Genomic DNA, 22,915 nt, shown 5'->3' with positions numbered 1-22,915 from the left:
GGTTGGTGCCTCCTTCTCCACTTTGCACCTCTGTCACACCCAGTCACTGATAACCTTGGAGTTGGCTGACCAAGTTGCCTGTAGTGAACAGATACTGTAGGGGTTTGCACTTGCCTGAATCACAAGGAGATATGCCAGGCCTCTGCACTCTGCCTCTATCTATCAGGAGGAGGTGAGGCCTGACAGCCTTTGGTTCTTGATGAAGGTTGGGGGGTGTTCACTCATGTCCAGCCCCACCCATGATTGATGTTACTGACAGAACAGTACAGAACAGAACAACTTTGGGGGATTTTGTTGTTCCTGTTAAGTTCCCCTGCAGAAGAGAAGCTGTTTTGAGTTTCAAAGCCCTGTCTTTGCTCCTGCAGTTGTGTATTCCATTACCTCTCCTTTCAATCCTGCTGCCTTCCTTTGTCTATAGGCTGATGATCCCCTGAGGGCCAGGTGCGTCTTAGGCTCAGTAAAGTGGTCCTGTGGGTTAGCCCCACCCTGGGAATTTCCCAGGACTGTGAGTCAGTAACACCTCAGGCAAATCCTTTCCTCACAGGTGGTTGCCGGCCTCCTCTGGTTGCCCAGGGAGACAGGGGGCATGGCTTCAGAATATCTGGGAGGAGATGGCTGCTGCTTTGAGCCTCAGGCAACTGTTGCTCTGGTGTGGTTCCCTCCCAGCTGACCATCCTCTCCTCGCTCCCATGCCCCAGAGTCAGCACTGACCAGCTACAGTCTAGGCACTGTCCACACCCCTTGACAAATCACCTAAGAATCTGGACTCCTGGGGAACAGGCCTCCAGACCTCAGAGTGAAAATGGAGGGGAGTGCTGGGAGCTCAGAGTTGCAGGCAGAGAATACACACAGTTCCACACAGTTTTATGCATGGCCGCAGTACTGCCAAAAGACAGCTACTGCTCCATGCCCGAGGGAAGCACTTCTCCGGTGTGGCTCCCCCCCAGCTGACTGTCCTCTCCTCGTTCCTGTGCCTTAGAGTCAGCGCTGACCAGCCGCAGCCTAGGCACTGTCCACACCCCTCGAGAAACCACCCAAGAATCTGAACTCCTGGGGGACAGGCCTCCAGACCTCAGAGTGAGAGTGGAGGGGAGTGCTGGGAGCTCAGAGCCACAGGTAGAGAATATATACAGCTTCACACAGTTTTATACTTGGCCGTGTTGCTGCCAAAAGACGGCTGCTGCTCCATGCCTCAGGGAAGTGCTGCTCTGGTGTGGCTCCCCCTCAGCCGACCGTCCTCTCCTTGCTCCCGTGCCCCGGAGTCAGCACTGACTGGCCGCAGCTCAGGCACTGTCCACACCCCTCGAGAAATCACCCAAGAATCTGAAATCCCAGGGGACAGGCCTCCAGACCCCACAGTGAGAGTGGCAGGGAGTGCTGGGAACTCAGAGCCACAGGTAGGGAATATATACAGTTTTATGCCTAGCAGGAGAACACCATGGCACCCTAGTAGGTGAGGTAGGTCCAGTTTTTAGAGGGTCTCTCCCATGGAGTGTAGTGGGAGGACCTTTGAACTCTGCCTGTTTGTTTGTGGGGCTCTCCGAGCTATTCTCATGGGGGAGGGGACTCCTGTCCACTTGGTGTTGGATTTGGTACCTTTTGTTTATATCCTTGTGGTCGCAGCTCACCTCAGTGGGGTTGATGTGCGTTCTTCAACCTTCTGTCTTGGTGCAGCTCAAATCCACCAGGTTACTTGCTAAATTTTTGTCCTTTAACTTCCCTTCTGGACAGGAGCCTCTGTGGAAAGCTGGCTTCAGTCAGCCATCTTGTCAATTTCTATTTTTTAAATTTGCTGAGTTTAGATTTGTGGCCTAGGATGTGGTCAATTTTCAAGTATGTTCCGTGGGCTGATGAGAAGAATGTGTATTCAGTTTTGTTGGGATGAAATGTTCTGTAGATGTCTTTTAAGTCGAGATGTTGAATGCATAAGTTTAAATCTAAGATTTCTTTGCTTTGCTTATTTTTGGATTATTTATCCAGCATTGCTAAAGGAGTGTTAAAATCTCCAACTAGTAAGGAACTGGAGGAAATCAAGTTGCTCATATCGGTTAGAGTTTCTCTTATAAATTGAGGTGCATTCTGATTGGGTGGATAAATATTAATAATTGAAATCTTATCATATTTAGTACTACCTTTAACAAATATGAAGTGTCCATCATTATCTTTCCTTATTTTGGTTGGCTTAAAGCCTATTGCATCTAAAAATAGGATCACAATGCCTGGTTTTTTCTGCTTTCCATTTGCCTGGAGTATAGATGACCATCCTTTCACCTTGTGTCTAGATTTGTCTTTTAATGTAAAATGCGATTCTTGTATGCAGCAGATATCTGGCTTGAGTTTTTGTATCCAGTCAGCTTACCTGTGCCTCTTTAGAAGATAATTTAAACCATTCACATTAATTGAGAATATTGATAAGCCTTTTGAGAGTCCGGTGGACATTTCTAATCCTTTTGCGACTGTGGTAGTTGGAATTTGATCAAAATTTTGTGGGTGGGTTTACTTTTGTGGTAGAGGATTACGCTAGTCTTTATGAAGGATAGGTCTGAGAATATCCTGGAGAGCTTGTTTAGTTATGGCAAATTTCTTCAACATGTGAATGTCATTAAAGTATTTAATTTCTCTGTCATAAATGAAACTCAGTTTAGCTGGGTACAGAATCCTGGGTTGAAAGTTATTTTGTTTTAGGAGATTAAAAGTCAATGACCATCCTCTTGTAGCTTGAAAGATTTCAGCAGAGAGATCTGCAGTTATTCTAATATTCTTCCCCTTGTAGGTGATGGTTTTCTTTCATATGGCCACTTTCAGAATTTTCTCCTTCATATTGACTTTAGTGAAATTGATGATGGTGTGTCTGGGGGATGTCATATTTGGGTTGAGTCATGCTGAAGTTCTGAAACTGTCTGCTATCTGAAATTCAGAATCTCTTGGCGTGTCTGGAAAATTCTCCTTTATAATCTCATGGAGAAGAGACTCTGTGCCTTGTGAAGCCACTTTGTCTCTTTCAGGGATCCCTATAAGACGAATATTGATTTTCTTTGAATTATCCCAGAGCTTTCTGAGAGAGTGATCTGTTTTTGCCCTCCATTTTTCTTCCTCTTTGAGAGTTTGGGAGCGTTCAAAAGCTTTGTCTTCATTGTCAGAAATCCTTTCTTCTGCTTGCTCCATTCTGTTACTGATGGATTCTACTGTGTTTCTGAGATCTTTGAAGGCTGCAACTTCTTGTCTCAATGTGTCAAAATCTTTGGTCATTTGGACTTTGAATTCATTGAATTCTTGAGATATCTTTTGGGTTACTGTTTGGAATTCTAATTCAATTTTATTTGCTATCTAGATTCTGAATTCGATTTCTGACATCTCAGCTATTTGTTTGTGCATGGTATCTTGTGCTATGTCTGCCCCATTGATCCTTGGGGGAGTTAATCTACTCTGATTATTCATATTGCCAGAGTTTTTCTGTTGATTTCACTTCATGATTGTTTTTCACCATTGCCTCTGGCCATCCTCAGAGTTGGGGAGGTGTCTCTCCAAGATTAGGCCCCAGCAGGATCTCTCTATTGTTATCGGGAGTGACCCTGTGTAGCTCCTCTTGGGATGCCCCAGCCAGGGAGTTCTGGTTGTGGGAGCAGCTCTGGAGTGTGACACACCTGGATCCAGCAACAGGGTGGAGGGTGGTGCACACAGTTCTGGGATTGCCTGGTGCTCAGTGACTTTGGCACAGAGAACCAAAGGCTTTGGCAGTCTATGGCCAGGAGAAGGGCTCTGCACAAATGCAGGGAGGTCTCTGGAGGGCATGCGGCCACCAGAGTGCCAGTGTGGAGGCAGGGAGGGAGGATGTTGGGTTCCGTGACTCCCGCAGTTCCTGGTCAGGGTGTGCAGAGGTCCGGCGGGTGTGGGTTGTGGGTCGCGGCACAGGTCTTACTGAGGTCCGGGCAGGTGCCGATCATGGTTGCAGCACTTTTACAGAGGTCTGGTGGGCCTTTATAGCTTACTTTAATTGATATTTGCATGATATGTGTTTTTACACTTTATTACTTTTAACTAGCTTATATTTGGAATGAGTTTTTTATAATCAATGTATAGTTTGGTAACGTTTTAGTAAACTCTTGTCTTTTAATTGGTGTATTTTTATCATTTATATTTATTGTGAATATTGATACATTAGTGCTTAAGTCTGAAATTTTATTTTTGGTTTTCTGTTTGTTCTGTTTTTATATGTCTTTTTTTTCCTTTCTGGGGATTACTTGACTATTTGAATATTTTTTAGAATTTCATTTTGATGTATGTATTGTTTGTTTGAGGATATCTCTTATATAGCATTTTTAGTGATTGGTCTAGATATTAAATTATATATACACAAATTTTAACAGTTTACAAAAGTGCTGTCAATTTGTCAGTGTGAGTGTAGGAACCTTACCTCCTATAATGTCTTTTTAATTCCCCATTTATAAATACAATTTTCTTAAATATTTTCCCTCCATACATTTTACACAATTCAGTATATTTGCGTATGTTGCTTTTTTTTTTTCCATTTAGTTCTTCCTGGTTCATGGCGTGATGAATTCTTTTCAATTGAAACCTGGACATTTTGAAACCCAGGTGTGGAAGCTCCTTGTTACTTTTTTGTGGAGGTGGGAGTTCTAGCTTCTTGCTAATTCTGTATTGATATCTACCTGGCTGGGAGAGTAAATAATGTTTCTTTTTTTCTCCCAAATGGCTTCCACTTATACTATAGAGTGGGGATGGGGAAGTTGTTTCATTATTGTTGGGAAGTGGTTTCTTTGGTACTCTGCATATGGTCTCTACCAACGTTGTGGGGAGGTAAGATGAGCTTGCTATTTCCAAGTTGTAATAATTGACTCTCTCCTCAGTCTCCTCTGACCTAGTATGGCAGGGTGTTAGAGTGCTTATTTTAGCTTGGTAAGAGGAAAGTTCAGTTTTACTAATCAGTCTTTGCTGGTAGAGTGGGAATGGGGCAACTGATTTTTTTGTGGTGTTTGGCTATAGTAGAGCAGCTATTTTCTAAAAGTTTTTGTTTTCCTAGGTTGCCCCTTTTCCTGGTTCCATGGCTAGAGATAATATGCTTTTACTGGGATTTTTTTTTTTTTTTTGTCTGTGACTGTTACAAGTGGTTGCCAAGTACATCAGCTCCAAGTTGAGGATATGTGAAGCAAAAAGAAAACCCAGGAAACTTACTACTTTGTTTTTCTTCCAGTAACAATGTCTCTAACCAGTAGGCCTTGTTTTCTTCACCTTTTGTTTTATAGGGTAGGAAAATTTTGAGACAGACTGTGTTATGGTCCATTGTTTCACTTCCAGGAAACACAGCTCACAGCATCCTTTCTGGTTTGCCTTTTAAAGTTGAAACAGTATTGCTGAGAGGGCTTTGTTTCCACCCATGTGGATTTTACATTTCTTTCTTTTTTTTTTTTTTTGACAGAGTTCACTCCATCACCTGTGTAGAGTGCCAGGGTGTCATATCTCACAGCAATCTCAAACTCTTGGACTTTAGCAATCTTCTTGCCTCAGCCTCCCCAGTAGCTGGGACGACAGGTGCCTGGCACCATGCCCAGCTAGTTTTTCTGTTTTTAGCAGGGATAGGGGTCTTGCTTTTGCTCAGGGTTGTTTCAAACTCTTGACTTGTAGCAATCTACTCATCTTGGCCTCCCAGAGTGCTAGGATTATAGGTATGAGCCACCATGCCTGGTGGGATTGTACATTTCTTGATTTTTGTGTATCTTAAAACTTTCATAATGACCCATGTATAATGTTCAGGGAATTAGTTATAAGCAGTAGAAGGAATACAGGAAGAGTATTCCTATTTCACCTTCCTAGAAATGGAAGTTATGATGCATTTTTAATGAAATATAATTTAAAGATCTGTAGGGGAGGTAACATGGCCAACTGGAACCAGTTTTTGACAGAGGCTTCCATCCAGAAGGAGAGATAATGGTTAGAATGAACTCAGTGATGCTGAAGGTCAGGAGCTGAGCTAGGAAAGGAGATTGACAAGTTGCACATTATCCCTGCTGAAGCAAACTGTAACTCCAAGGAAACAAATTTCAGGTACAAAACCAATCGCCAAGAAGACAAGAGACCCCTTCCCCAAGAGAGTGGTCCACTGTGTGCTCTCCACAAGTAAGCAGTGAACAGAATACCTCTTATTTTACCTCATAGGAGAAAACTGCCCAACACTGGGACTCCTTCCACAGAGATGTCCAACCTGTGAACCTAGGCATTCTCTCGACTGGCATAAAGTTGAACAAATATTTTCCCTGAAATTATGAACTCCCAATCCACCTTTTTCCTCTTGCCTGGAAGTCTGGAAGCCTGCCTCCTGCAGAGCCCAGAATGCCTGGTAATTCTTTTTGAGGGCTGGGCATTGCATGGGCCACAGTGAAACTGCAGTGAAACTGTGACTCGAGTGGTAGTTGGGGGTCACAGGGGAGGGGGAGAGGTGTAGCACCTTGACAGAATGAGATGGTCACAGCGGAGGTACTCTCACCCAGGTCAGATTATGGAGAGACACTTCCATGAGTCTGTGGACCACCAGAGGGAGCTGGACCTTGATCTGCCGGGATGCTGGAGGTGGAATGAGGCTGGGGCAATGCATGGACTCTGTGGGAGAGAAATATGCATTGCAATGGTAACTGCTGTCTTGGGACTAACTATGGTGGAACACTCTTCAGTTAGTGCTGAGCATCAAAGGAAGATGGGCTTCAGTCCCTCCAGGTTGCCTGGTGATGACAGAGTGCAGTGGCCAAGGTGGCATTGATTCCCCTTTGACTCTGGCAGGTCCATATCCCTGGTGCCTTTGCTTATTGGAGGGAACTGGGCCACAGCCCCACGGGGTTACCTGTGGTGGGCCGTGGTTGTGGTGTAAGGTGAGGAAGGAGGCGCCGACCCCACTGGACTGACTTCTTTGGCTGGATGGGCCATCCTGACTCCATTGAGCACTGGAGGGAGTCACACTCCAGCCTCTCAGGTTTTATGGCTACAGCTGCCTGTGGATCCCTGCTGTCAAGATGCTGGAGACCTTTAGAACTCTCTCAGTTGCACAGTGATTGTGCTGCCTTGGAAAATAGGTTTGGAACTATTGACCTTGGCTGGCCACCTGGGGAACCTCCAAGGTTGAGCCGTGGTCATGTTGTAGTGGGAGGGACTGATTCTACTCTTCTAGTTGTTGCTGGTGGGTGGTGGGGTGTCTCAGTTGCTTGTATCTCACCCCAGCTGAGATTTCAGCCTAAATCCACCAACTCATTAGTATTGGATAGATGCTTGCTAAATACAAGACAGAGCCAGCCAGCCCTATCACACTAATCAGGTCCTCAGAGTCTCTGGTGGCAGGATTGAAAGAGACCTTTGTAAAACCATAAGTGAAAAGCCACAGTCACCAGTCCCAGCTTTTTGGTAAAGGACTGGTTAACTATGATTCCTGGAACCCTCAATCCAATCTCACCATACCAACTTTATTAGCCAAACGGTGGAAAATAATCATGAGGCAGAACCAGTGGAAGAATTCTGGCATCATGAATAATCAGAGTAGATCACACCAGATGATGATATGCCAGATGATGCCATTCATAAACAAATGGCTTAAATGTTGAAATAGAATTCAGAATATGGCTGGAAAATAAAATAAATGTAATGGAGGAAAAGATGGAAATAGAAATCCAAAGAGTAGTGCAAAAGTTGTATCAAGAAATCAGTAAATTCAAAGACAAAATCACCAAGGGTATGGACACAATGAGAAAAGAGCTAGAAGAGCTCAAGGAAATGAAAAAGGTATTTGAGGAGCACCAAAATATAGTAGGATCTTTCAGTAATAGAGTTGAGAAGGCAGAAGAAAGGATCTCTGAAATTGAAGACAAAGCTTTTGAACACTTCCAAATGCTCTAAGAGGCAGAGAGATGGAAAACACAAAAAATGATCATTCCCTGAGAGATTTGTGGGACCATTCCAAAAGATCAAACATTCATCCTACAGTAATTCCTGAAGGAAAAGAGGATGGTTCTAAAAGCACGACACTATTCTTCAAGATATTATGGGAGCAGAATTTCCCAAACACTGTAAGAGATACAGAAATTGAGATAGTAGACAGTTTCACAACCCCAGCAAGACTCAATCCAAATAAAGCATCTTCTAGACACATTGTAATTAATTTTGCCAAAGTTAATATGAAGGAGAAAATTCTTCAAGCATCCAGATATAAGAAAAGTGTAACCTACAAGGGGAAGAATATTATAATGACTGCAGATATCTCAGCTGAAACTTTTCAAGCCAGAAGAGCATGGTCATCGACCTTCAATCTCCTAAAACAAAACAACTTTCAGCCCAGGATCCTGTATCCAGCTAAACTGAATTTCATTTGTAGTGAAGAAATCAAATACTTTAATGACATACACATGTTGAATTAATTTGCCATAACTAAAACAATTCTCCAAAATGATCAGCACAATGGTCTACCACCAAAGTAAACTCACCCAGAAATTATTGAACAAAACCAAACTTCCACAATAGTGAAAGGATTAAAACTATCCACTGGACATTTGAAAAACATGACACCCAAAATACTACTATGCTTATCAATTCTCTCAATTAATGTGAGTGGGTTAAATTGTCCTCTAAAGGGGCACAGATTGGCTGACTATATATAAAAACTCAGGGCAGATATCTGTTGAATACAAGAGTCTAATCTTACCTTAAAGGATAAAAGTAGACTCAGGGCGAACGGATGGACAACTATAATACAGGCAAATAGAAATCAGAAAAAAGCAGGGATTGCAATTTTATTTGCAGATACAATTGGTTTTAAACCAACAAAGATAAGAAAAGATAACGATGGACACTACATATTTCTCAAGGGAAACACTCAACATGAAGAGATTTCAATAATTAACATTTATGCACCCTACCAGAATGCTCTTCAATTTGTAAAGCAAACCCTAACAGATATGAACAATTTGATATTTTCCTGCACTATAATAGCAGGAGATTTTGAGCACTTTTGGATAGATCTTCCTTTGGCAGTGTTGGATAGATCTTCCAAGAATAAACTAAACAAAGAAATAATGGACTTAAACTCGACCCTACAACAAATGGACTTAATAGACATCTACAGAATATTTCATCCTAGTAAAACTGAATACACATTCTTCTCATCAGCCCATGGATCATCCTCCAAAATTGATGATATCTTAATACACAATTCTAACCTCAGCAAATTTAAAAGAATAGAAATTATTCCTTGTATTTTCTTGGACTATTGTGGAATAAAAGTTGAACTCAACAGCAATGAGAATCTTCATACTCAAAGTCATGGAAACTTAATAACCTTATACTGAATGGTAGCTGGGTCAAAGATGAGAATAAGAAGGAAATCACCAAATTTTTGGAACAAAGTGATAATGAAGACACAAATTATCAAAACCTGTGGGATACTGCAAAGGCAGTCCTAAGGAATTTATAGCATTGGAAGTCTTCATCAAGAAAACAGAAAGTGAGGAAGTAAAAAACTTAATGGCTCATCTCAAGCAACTGGAAAAGGAAGAACATTCCAACACCCAATCCAGCAGAAGAAAAGAAATAACCAAAATTAGAGCAGAATTAAATGAAATTGAAAGCAAAAGAATCATTCAGAAAATCAATGAAACAAACAGTTGGTTTTTGAAAAGATTAACAAAATTGATAAGCCTTTGGCTAATCTGACCAGAAACAGAAAAGTAAAATCCCTAATATCATCATTCAGAAAAAACAAAGGAGAAATAACAGCAGACACCTCAGAAATTAAAAAAAAAAAATCCTCAATGACTACTACAAAGAACTCTATTCTCAGAAATATGAAAATCTGGAGTAAATGGGCCAATATCTGGAAACATGCTACCTTCCTGGACTCAGCCAGAACAAATTAGAAACATTGAATAGACCTATATCAATCACTGAAATAGCATCAACTATAGGAAATATCCCCAAAAAGAAAAATCTGGGACCAGTTGGCTTCACATCAGAAGTCTCTAAACCTTTAAAGAGGAACTAGTACCTATATCACATAACCTTTTCCAACACATAGAAAAAGAAGAAATACTTCCTAACACATTCTATGAAGCTAATATCACCCTGATTCCCAAACCAGGAAAGGACCCAACAAAGAAACAAAACTATAGATCAATATCATTAATGAATGTTGATGGAAAATTATTCAATGAGATCCTAGCAAACAGAATTCAACAACACATAAAAAAAATTATGCACCGTGGTCAAGTTGGTTTTATCCCAGGGTTATAAGATTGGTTCAACATACTTAAATCCATAAATATAATACATCACATAAATAAAATAAAAAACAAAGACCATATGGTTCTCTCAATTGATGCAGAAAAAGCTTTTGATAATATCCAGCATCCTTTCATGAACAGAATACTAATAAGCTTAGACAGGTCATTTTGTATACTGATAGAGGACGTCTACAGCAAACCCACAGCTGATATCATATAGAATAGAGTAAATTTGAAAACATTTCCACTGAGATCTGGAACTAGACAGGATGCCCATTGTCTTCCTTGCTATTCAACATAGTAATGGAAGTCTTAGCCATTGCAATCAAGCAAAGGAAGGTGATCAAGGGTATCCAAATGGGGTCAGAGGAGATTAAACTTTCACTCTTCACAGATGATATGATCCTATATCTGGAAAACCCCAGGGACTCAACTTCAAAACTCTTAGAAGTGATCAAGGAATACAGCAGTGTCTCAGGATACAAAATCAATACTTACAAATCAGTAGCTTTTATATACACTAACAATAGTCAAGCTGAAAAAATAGTCAAGGACTCTATTCCTTTTCCCGTAGTGCCAAAGAAGATGAAATGGGAATTTGGCCTGGGAATTTACCTAACAAAGGATGTGAAAGATCTCTGTAATTTAATACAATTTCTATTAAAGCACCGTTGTCATACTTTGAAGATCTTGAAAAAATAGTACTTTGTTTTATATGGAATCAGAAAAAACTTCAAATAGCCAAGACATTACTCATAAATTAAAAACAAATCAGGAGGTATCATGTTACCAGACTTCAGGCTATACTATAAACCTAGTGTTCAAAACAGCATGGTACTGGCACAAAAATAGAAAGGTAGATGTATGGAACAGAATAGAGAACCAAGAGATGAACCCAGACACTTATCATCTGATCTTTGATAAGCGTATCAAAAGTATAAATTGGGGGAAATATTTCCTGTTTAACAAATGGTGCTGGGTGAACTGGCTGGTGACCTGTAGAAGACTGAAACTGGACCCCTACCTTTCACCATTAACAAAAATTGATTCTCACTGAAAAAAGATTTAAACTTAAAGACATGAAAATATAAGAGTAGTACAAGAAACTGCAGGTTAAATTCTTGAAGAAATTGGCCTGGGAGAATATTTATGAGGAGAACCCCCCTGGCAATTGAAGCAATACCAAAAATATATTACTGGGAACTGATCAAACTGAAAACCTTCTGCACAGCCAAGAGCACAGTAAGTAAAGCAAGCAGACCGCCCTCAGAATGGCAGAAGATATTTGCTGGTTATAGTTCTGCCAAAGGTCCAGTAACTAGAATCCACAGAGAACTCAAACTAATCAATAAGAACAAGTGATCCCATTTCTTTGTGTGCAAGGGACTTGAAGAGAAGCTCCTCTGAAGAAGACAGGCACATGGTCTACAGACACATGAAAAAATGCTCATCATCTTTAATCATCAGAAAAATGCAAATCATCGGGTGGCGCCTGTGGCTCAAGGAGTAGGGCGCCGGTCCCATATGCCGGAGGTGGCGGGTTCAAACCTAGCCCCGGCAAAAAAAAAAAAAAAAAAAAAAAGAAAAATGCAAATCAAAACCCCTTTGGAGATCATCTAACTCCAGTAAGATTAGCCCACATCACAAAATCCCAAAACTACAGATGTTGGCATGGATGTGGAGAGAAGGGAACACTTCTGCACTGCTGGTGAGAATGTAAGCCAATGCAGCCTTTTTGGAAAGAAGTTTGGAGAATACTCAAGGACCTGAAAGTAGACATGCTGTTCGATCCTGCAATTCCTCTACTAGGTATATACCCAGATGATAAAAAATCATTTTACAACAAAGTCATTTGCACTAGAATGTTTATTGCAGCCCCAGTTCATAAGTTTCAAGTCATGGAAGGAGCCCAAGTGCCCATCGGCCCATGAATGGATTAACAAATTGTGGTATATGTATACCATGGAATAGTATGCAGCCATTAAAAGATGGAGACTTTACCTCTTTTACCTGGATGGAGCTGGAACATATTCTTCTTAGTAAAGTATTTCAAGAATGGGAAAAAAAGCATCCAATGTACTCAATACTCTGATGAAATCAATATATAATCACCTACACATTCATATGAATGATAAAACACAATTGTAGTCCAGAAAGAAGGAGAGAAGTGGCAGGAAAGGGGAGGGGAGGAGGGAGGCTAGAAGGAGGGAGGGATATTTGGTGTGACCTCATCTACTGTGCACAATGCAAGGGTACATGTGAAAACTATTAAGAGTAGAGTATAAATGTCTTAACACAACAAATAAGTAAGTGAGTGAAGGTTAACAACCAGTTTGATGTAAGCATTCCAAATTGTATATAAAATCAGCACATTGTACCCCATAAATGTATTAATGTACGTAGTTATGATTTAATGCAAAATAAATTAATTAAAAGAAAAAGAAGAAAAAACATTTAAATATTTATATGCCTGTTCTTTATACCATTTATAGCATGTGATAGATTCTCATTCATTCAGCAGTCATTCTAGGCCTTTTGTGTGACAGGCATTGTTTAAAGCACTGCAGATAGATAGTGGTCAACATAATAGGTAACATTTCTCTTTTTGTGGAGTGTACATTCTTGTGGGAAAAGAAAGACAATTAACTTTAAAATAGGAAATCTTAGGTAGTAAAAGGTGCTGTTGGAAAAAGCCGAGCAGGTTTATGAGGATGATGAGATTTCAAGACATTGGAGGTTTGCTGATTTACATAGGGTGGTCAAGGAAGTTAACATTTGAGCAGATTTAAAGAAAAACATGAGCATAAGCCCTGTGGGTATCTGGGGAGATGTTCTCTAGGAAAGCAACAGAAGTTTGAGGCAGCATTTGCTAGGCCTGGTAGGTAACAACAGGGAGGCCAGAGTGGCTGGAGTGAGGTGAACAAGGGGAAAAAATGACAGAAGAGGTCAGAGATGTGGTTGGGAAACCAGACTGTGCAGAGTCTTAAAGGCAATCATAAAAAATTGGGTTTTTCTTTAGTCATTGGGAGGGGTTTTTTGAGAAGTAATAAGATCTTATTGACAGCTTTACTTGGTCTGCTATATGGAGGATAGTCTGTACTGGAAGAAGGATGGTGGTAAAATGAGGAGCCTTTGCAAATATCCAGGAGAGGTTTAACGATGGTGGCTTGAACTCACATAGAGTAGTGAGGTTGGTGACATGTTGCCAGATTCAACATGGAAATATTTTGAAGATAAAGATGACAGAATTTGCTAATAGATTTTATGGGTGGAGAGAGAGAAAGAGAGAGAGAAAGGTCAAAGATGATCCAGGATCCCTGGCCTGAGCAATTAGAAGAATAAACTTGACATTTTTTGAAAGAGGGAAGACTCAGGGATGTGCAGGTTTGGGAAAGGGTAGGGAATCAGAAGTTTGGTTTTGGCTGAGTTAAGATTGAGATGTCCATGAAACTAGATGTCTATTAGGGGGTGGCTTTGTGAGTCTGAGTTTAAGGACTGCAGACATCCTGTCTGGACATACAGATTTGAGAGCTGTTATTTTATAGATGTTTGTCTTAGTCTGCTTGTGCCACTATAATAGAATGCCTGATACTGGGTAATTTATAAAGACCAGAAATTTATTTCTCACAGCTCTGGAGGTTGGGATTAAGACACTGGCATCTGATGAAGATCTTCTTGCTCTGTTCTCACATGGCAGAGGTAAAAAGAGCAACAGAGAGCAAATGCGCTCTCGCAATTCCTATTTATAGTGGCATCAGTTCATTCACAATCGCAGTGCCCTGAAGACCTAAACACATCCCAAAGTCCCCACCTTCTAGCACTGTTGCACTGGGGGTTAAGTTTCTAGCACATGAATTTGAGGGACATATATAACAATATGATACTAGGTGTGATCACATAGAAGACAGTGACTATAACCAAGGAAGGAAAGAGTCCTGAGCCTTGGGAGCACTGTAATATGTAGGTCACTATGAAAATTTTGAGACAGGCTGTATTATGGTTCATTATTTCACTTTCAAGAAACAAGGTCGATAGCGTCCTTTCTGATTCATACATGCAAGTTTCAACTTGCTCGAGTTACTGGTGTTGCTGGAAGGGCTCCATTTGTTTCTGTCCATGAAGATTTTATGTTTCTTGATTTTCTTGTGTCTCAAAAACTGTCATAATGGTCCATGTATTTAAAGGTCAGGAGGCTGAGGAGAAACCAGCAAAGCAAAATGCGGACGAATCAGTCAAATAGAAGAACCAAGAGTGTAGTGTGCTGGAAGCTGAGTGAAGAAAGTGTTTCCAGAAGGAGGGAGTGATTGACTTGTCAAATAGGAAGAGAGATGAAAATTAAGTCTTGGGTTTAGAAATGTGATGGTCTCTGGTGGCCTCACTAAGATGTTTCTATGTGGGGTGGGAGAGGAGGGAAGAGGAGAAGACATAAAGATGGCATGTGTAGACAACTCCTTGGAGGAGGCTTGCTGTAAAGGGAAGCAGAAAAATGGGGCAATGGATAAAAGAGTATGGGGTCAACAAAGCAGTTGTTACTATACAGAATAACTAAATATATACATGGTAATCTTGGCATTTATAGGTAGGATTTGAATTTCTTTTGATTGACAATGAAGCCTAAAATTTCATATAGTGAAAAAATCTTCAATTGGCTTGATAATCTTAGCAATAGCATGTATATTTGAAGAAGACTTAGTTAAATATGAGTTGGTCTATGCAAGATGTATAATTTTAAAGTTTTTTTCCCTTCGGTTTAATTTGGAACCCTTTCCAGTAAGAGTCCACCCAAATGAATATTTACTTAGCAGTGACAGAAAACCTTACATTTACAGAGTACTTATCAGTCTCTGTACCAGAACAAATATAACAGACTGAAAATTCACATTAGAGGTGTAGGAAGTAATTAAAGAGATGTGGTCCCAAGTCAGGGAAACTGAGTCTTAGGCTGTAGGTGGGGCATGGAATCTAAAGAGGAAACTCACCTGCAAGTCCACAGCATGATTTGCCAGTCTCCTGGGCTACTGGGCATTCTTCCCCTCTCATCATTGTCCTTGTCTTTTTCTACATTGAAACATACTTACTGTGAATTGCTTTCAGCTTTCCAACAGTGGAGTCATTTGTATGAGAAGAATTTTGTTTTCCAGGACTTCTGGCTCTCCAGAGCCTTCTGTCTGTGTTATTTGTTCACTAAACTTCTTTTCCTTTTCCTGCTGGGGAGCCCAGTAAGCTACATTTCCTAGTCTGTCCTGCAGTTAGGTGAGGCCAAAGGAATGAGGGTGGGAGAAATTTATGCTACTTGCAACCTGATGCCTGGCCCTTAAGAAAATCTTCTGCACAAACCTCTGAGCTTTCACTCCCTTTGTCCTCTGATCAGATACAGAGGCTCCCCTGGAAAACCCATGGTCCTGCATGGCTGTAAAGCACAGACTCACCCCTGAATAGCATTGCACTGTTTTATGAGCAAGAAATGAGCTTTTATTACATTGAACCACTGATCCAATGATGCTTTGCGGTTGTTTGTTACAGTAGTGCACCTGCCCTGGTTAATACAGATTCCTACAACTATTACAAAAATACAACTATTTTTTAATGACATTCTATAGCCTTCCATGATCCTTTCCCTCTAACAAATGAGCCACCTTTAGGCCCCCAAAACTCTGGTGGGGTGTCAACATGAGGAGAAACTAGTATTTAGCAACAATCCTGTATCAGTTACTTTTTCTTAAATCATCTCATTTAGTTTTTGCCAAGAATCCAATGAAGTGTAATGATTAACCTCAGTTTACAGATGAAGAAATTTATCTAAGACATCAGAATTATGAAATAGTGAAATCCTGCAATCAAGGCCGTTTTGATCAAAAAGGACTTAACTCTTTCTAGTACATTTTCACTCTCTTCTGTTTCTCTTTGGGGAAGGAGGAAAAACTCATGAATCTAACTTGCTTATGTACACTCTGATATTAGACGATCAGTTTCCTCTGTCCTCTTGTGTGTGTATTTGCATTTGCAGGTGATAAACAGAGAAGATCATTGTTTACTTAAATGAATTGTAGTCACTGTTGTGATTGAGTGGGGTAGGAAGCATTCTGCAGCTATAAGGGGCCTGAGTCCAGATGTAAGGGCAGAAGGAGACACCTCTGCCCTTACATAGTGTTCAGTTTCTAGAGAGGCAACACAGGAAACTGGTCTGCCTTTCCTCTTTAGCTCTTTAATACAGAAAATTAAACATCCTCATGATCCAATAACTGGCCAGGAGAGTAGATGGTAGAGGTGAGAAGGTGAAGCATCCTGAGAACATCTGGGCTATCTCCCTATTCCAAGAGGGTTGTCAATGTTCAAGCTAAGAAGGGAAAGATGTGGAACTTCTGCTGCTGTTTATAGAATTTGGCTTACATGTAATATAACATGTATGTTTGCCAGTCATGCTATAGTTAAAAAAATGTCCTTCTACATATGTTATCTAATTTCATTCTCACAGCAATCTTGGGAGGCAACAGGAAGGAAGTATAATCTCATTTCCAGGTAAGGCAATGGTGACCTGTGTCCCTGAACCTGAAGCCCCGTGCTTTTCTCAGGCTGCCTGCTTTTGATGAGATCTAAAACAAACCTCCCAGACTTTCAAGCTAGGAGTCCATATCTAAAATGCAACTGTGATCATCTGTGACAGATCTTGTCTGCTTTTTGTTGTCTGCAAAATGTTAGATGAATGCTCTAGGGATGTGTAGGGTTGGCATGCATGCGTGCTCGGCAGTGCACGTGTGTGTGTGTGTGTGTGTGTGTGTGTGTGTGTGTGTGAGAGAGAGAGAGAGAGAGAGAGAGACATGAAATGACTCGTAGGGATGTGAAATTTACAAAATCAAATATCAACCCTCAAAGCTTCAGCATCCAACTGTCTGTCTAAGATTATCAGTCATGTTTTGGGAAGGGTTTTCTGGAGTTGAGCTCTAGTTCTGTGATGGTTGTGGCACACTGGAGTATCCCTTTCGGGGAGTCGCCGTAAGCTTAAGCATGTTGAAGCTTGAAGAAGTCCTGTAGTTAGTAAATGCTGGGCCTTGTTTGTAATTTGACCCCAAACCTAACTATAGAATCCTTTTTTGAGCGTATCACTCATTCACATGTGGTGACAGTATCTCTCTTTGAAAATGCCACTTCAGAGTAGTTAGAAAGGGTTAGTATAGAGAACTGGGCTTTACAGAAGACCTAGACCTTGTTCTTCCTCCTCCCGCAATTAGCTTTGTAAGTTTGGACAAATTATTTAAACTCTTTGGGCCTTAGTTATCTTGTGTAAAATTAAAGATTTGATAAATTTTTAGCTCTCAAATCTATCATTCTGTTTTAGTTCTGAAATCAATGTGACATCCTAGAGAGAGTTTAAATACATTTATTTTAGCTTTAGCTCTGCCTAAAACTTTACAATCCAAGCCTCATTTGCTCATCTTTGCAAAACAAAAGTGTGGAGTATCACTGAAGTCTCTTCTGCCTCTGAACTTCGGAGACTTAAAAAAATTTCCAACCACAAAAACCTTTTCAAATCTAAAAACTAATGAGTGATGGTCATCTCTTTCCTAAATGAGATCTTAAATCTCCATTACTAGCTCTTGCTTGAACTCTCTGTTTAAGACCATATGCCAGTTGTTCTATGTTGTGTTCTTTATTTCAACTACTGTATTTTTCATAGCTACTATTTTTATTTCATTCCTTTTTAAATGAAGTTTTTTTTCTGCTTTGCAGGAAACATTTTCTTGAAATATTTATTATACTTATTTAAATTGTTCTGTTGTGGTAATTCCACTTTATGTGGTATGTGCTCATTGTTTATGATGCATATTATTTCTGTACTATGTATGACACAGGATATGTTGTTAATTACTCCTTAGTGATGGTACTTTTCAGGTGTCCTCTGGGGAATGTGTTTGATGATGTGTATTTCATTAGGACTAAAGGCCAGATCTTAGTCCTTGTCCCTTCTGATGAGCTTAAAGAAGAGGTAGGGATGAGACTCAGGATGAGAGCTCCAAGCATCACAAAACTGTTGTCCCCCAGATCCAGGAAAGTAGCTGTTAAAGTTTCAGAAGTAGTACTGGGAGGAGATTGTAGATTGTAAACCACTAACCTAGCCATGGGGAGAGAAGAGGGGTGGGAATAAATGTCTTCAGGTAGCTAGCTGCTTGTTTGGGCCTATTTTCATCATTTCCCACCCCAGCAGGATTCCTGCACTCCTCACACTTCTTGGATGTGACTCCATAGTCTCAGACAATTTGCCTGGCAGCAATTGGCAGGTAATGCTCTTCTTAAGGCAGAGGGGAAGGGTGGGTAAAAAGTTCTCCTATGCTGTAGCAGGCTGTTGTTTGCACCATCCTGCTGCTACAGCTCCCTCCCAACTTACCAGGTTATAGCCTTATTCTCTCCAGGGGTTTCTCACAGTTTTTATATCACTGTCATTTCTGTAGGGTTCTCTTGAGATCAAGAGATACAATAGTTTATGCTAGTTTGTCATCTTGGGTGATGTCCAAATTACAAACAAATGAGGGAAAAAATTCAGTTACTGAATTCATTCACTATACTGGTATGACCCTTTGTGCTGTTGTACGTATTACCTCTTTTAAAATAAATCATCCAATGGACATTTCTGGAATAAAATTCAATTTTATTATGAAGTTTTCTCTAAATGATGAGTCTACTTCATTTAAAAGTTGAAGGAGAAGAATCACGTTACCAGACTTCAAACTATACTATAAATCCCTAGTGATCAAAACAGCATGGTATTGGCACAAAAATAGAGAGGTAGATGTATGGGACAGAATTGAGAAGCAAGAGATGAACCCAGACTCTTATCATCATTTGATCTTTGATAAACTTATCAAAAGTATAAATTGGGGGAAAAAGTCCCTATTTAACAAATGGTGCTGGGAGAATTAGCTGGTGACTTGTAGAAGTCAAAAGTACAGATATTGGCATGGATGTGGAGAAAGGGAACACTTCTGCACTGGTGGTGGGAGTGCAAGCAAATACGTCCCTTTTGGAAAGAAGTATGGAGAATACTCAGGGATCTAAAAGTAGACCTGCCATTTGATCCTGCAATTCCTCTACTAGGTGTATATCCAAAAGATTAAAAATCACTTTATGACAAAGATATTTGTACAAGATTGTTCATTGCAGCTCAATTCATAACAGCCAAGTCATGGAAGAAGCCCAAGTGCTCATCGACCCATGAGTGAATTAATAAATTCTGGTATATGTATACCATGGAATATTATGCAACCTTAAATAAGATGGAGACTTTACTTCTTTTACATTTACATGGATGGAGCTGGAACATATCCTACTTAGTAAAGTATCTCAAGAATGGAAGAAAAATATCCAAGGTACTCAGTACTATTATGAAACCAATTTATAATCACTCACACTTAATATGAAGAATAGATCACAACTATGACCCAAGATGAAAGAGGGGAGGGTTGGGGGGAGGTAAAATTGAGGGAGGGTGAATGGTGGGATCACACCTATGGTGCATAATCCAAGAGTACATGTCAGATCTATTAGTATAGAGTATAAATGTCTTTTTTTTTTATCTGTTCATTTGTTTACTGTACAGAGTATAAATGTCTTAACACAATAATTAAGTAAATGAGATGAGGTATATATTAACCAGTCTGATGTAAGCATTCCTAATTCTATATGAAATCAGCACATTGTACCCCATAAATGCATTAATGTATACATGATCTATGTGTTTATTATATATGTATTTTTTTTATTAAATCATAGCTGTGTACATTAATGCAGTTATGGGGTACGATGTGCTGGTTTTATATACAATTTGAAATATTTTCATCAAACTGGTTAACATAGCCTTCATGGCATTTTCTTAGTTATTGTGTTAAGACATTTATATTTTACATTTACTAAATTACACATGTACCCTTGTAAGATGCATTGTAGGTGTAGTTCCACCAATTAACTTCCTCCACCTATCCTGCCTCCTCCCCTTCCTTTCTCCCATATTCTTTGGCTATCCAGTGTATTCAGCCCTTCTAGAAACTAATTTATAGCTTTCATATGAAACTAATTTATATCTTTTCATAAGCTATAACTTGGTTTCTAGAGAGGCTGAATACACTGCATACTTTTTCTTCCATTCTTGAGATACTTTGCTAAGAAGACTATGTCCAGCTTCATCCATCCATGTAAACATGAAAGAGGTAAAGTCTCCATCTTTCTTTAAGGCTGCACAATATTCCATGGTGTACATATATCACAATTTATTGATTCATTTGTGGGTCAGTGGGCACTTGGGCTTCTTCCATGACCTCACAATTATGAATTGGACTATTCTGGTACAAATATCTTTGTTATGTGATTTTTGGTCTTCTGGATATATACCTAGTAGAGGAATTGTAGGATCCCATGGCAGGTCTATTTTTAGATCTCTAAGTGTTCTCCAAACATCTTTCCACAAGGATCGAATTAGTTTGCATTCCCAACATCAGTGTAGAAGTGCTCTCTTTTCTCCACATCCAAGCCAACATCTTTGGTTTTGGGATTTTGTGATGTGAGTTAATCTTGCTGGACTTAGATGATATCTCAAAGTGGCTTTGATTTGCATTTCTCTGATGATTAAAGATAATGAACATTTTTTCATATGTTTGTAGGCCATGCACCTGTCTTCTTCAGAGAAGTTTCTCTTCAAGCCTCTTGCCCACCTTGAGATAGGATCACTTGTTCTTTTCTTGCTAATACATTTGAATTCTCTGTGGATTCTGGTTATTAAACCTTTGCCGGAGACATAACCTGCAAATATCTTCTCCCATTCTAAGGGCTGTCTGCTTGCTATACTTACTGTGTTCTTGGCTGTGCAGAAGATTTTAGTTTGATCAGGTGCCAGTAGTGTATTTTTGATGCTGTTTTAATTGCCCAGGGAGTCCTCCTCATAAGATATTTGCCCAGGCCAATTTCTTCAAGAGTTTTCCCTGCACTTTCTTCTAGTATTTTTATAGTTTCATGTCCCAAGTTTAAATCTTTAATCCAGTGAGAGTCTATCTTCATTAATGGTGAAAGGTATGGGTCCAGTTTCAGTCTTCTACAGGTCACCAGCCAGTTCACCCAGCACCATTTATTAAATAGGGAATCTTTTTCCCACTGAATGTTTTTAATTGGCTTGTCAAAGATCAAATAATCGTAAGTAGCTGGATTTACCGCTTGGTTCTCTATTTTGTTCCATACATCTACCTCTCTGTTTTTGTGCCAGTACTATGCTGTTTTGATCACTATTGATTATAGTATAGTCCGAGGTCTGGTAGTGTGATTCCTCCTGCTTTGTAGTAATGTCTTGGCTATTTCTGAGTAATGACTTGGCTATTCAAGGTTTTTTCTGATTCCATATAAAACAATGTATTATTTTTTCAAGATCTTTAAAGTATGACAGTGGAGCTTTAATAGGGATTGCATTAAAATTGTATATTGCTTTGGGTAGTATGGACATTTTAACAATGTTGATTCTTATCAGCCATGAGCATAGTATGTTATTCCATTTGTTAACATCGTCAGCTATTTCTTTTCTTTGAGTTTCATAGTTCTCTTTATAGAGGTATTTCACGTCCTTTGTTAGGTAAACTCCCAAATATTTCATCTTCTTTGGCACTACTGTGAATGGAATAGAGTCCTTGACTGTTTTTCAGCTTGACTATTGTTGGCATATATAAAGGCTACCGATTTATGAGTGTTGATTTTGTATCTGAGACACTGCTGTATTTCTTGATCACTTCTAAGAGTTTTGTAGTAGAATCCCTAGTGTTTTCCAGATATACGATCATATCATCTGTGAAGAGTGAAAGTTTGATCTCTTCTGACCCTATGTGGATACACTTGATCACCTTTTCTTCCCTAATTGCAATGGCTAAAACTTCCATTACAATGTTAAAGAGCAATGGAGACAACCTTGCCTGGTTCCTGATCTAAGTGGAAATTATTTCAATTTAACTCCATTCAATAGGATATTGGTTGTGGGTTTGCTGTAGATGACCTGTATCAGTTTAAGAAATGACCCTTCTATACCCATTATCTTAAGTGTTCTGATCATGAATAGATGCTGGACATTATCAAAAGCTTTTTCTGCATCATTTGAGAGAATCATATGGCCTTTGTTTTTTATTTTGTTTATGTGATGAACTATATTTATAGATTTACATATATTGAACCAGCCTTGAGACCCTGGGATAAAACACACTTGGTCATGGTATATAATTTGTTTGATGTGTTGCTGGATTCTGTTTGTTAGGAACTTGTTGAATATTTTTGCATCAATATTCATTAGTGATATTGGTCTATAATTTTCTTTTCTTGTTGGGTATTTTCCTGGTTTGAGGATCAAGGTGATGTTTGCTTCATAGAATGTGTTGGGTAGTATTCCTTCTTTTTCTATATTTTGGAAAATGTTGAGTAATACAGGTACCCGTTCCTCTTTAAAGGTTTGATAGAATTCTGAAGTGAAGCTATCTGGTCCCAGGCTTTTCTTTTTATGGAGATTTTGTATAGTTGATGCTATTTCAGAACTTGATATAGTCCTGTTTAACATTTCCACTTGATTCTAGCTAAGTCTTAGAAGGTGGTGTGCTTCCAAGTATTGGTCTTTTTCCTTCAGATTTTCA

The 22,915-nt window shown here is 39.7% G+C and overlaps 1 protein-coding gene across 1 annotated transcript in view; it reads left to right on the top strand.

Moving 5' to 3' along the window:
• The window catches only part of SRD5A2 (steroid 5 alpha-reductase 2), a 93,709-nt gene that overhangs the window by 30,055 nt on the left and 40,739 nt on the right, over positions 1-22,915 (top strand). The window lies entirely within an intron of this gene.

This window comes from Nycticebus coucang, chromosome 4 (assembly GCF_027406575.1).
Source record: "Nycticebus coucang isolate mNycCou1 chromosome 4, mNycCou1.pri, whole genome shotgun sequence".
NCBI classification, from domain to species: Eukaryota; Metazoa; Chordata; class Mammalia; order Primates; family Lorisidae; genus Nycticebus; species Nycticebus coucang.
This window is presented reverse-complemented; position numbering and strand designations above follow the sequence as displayed.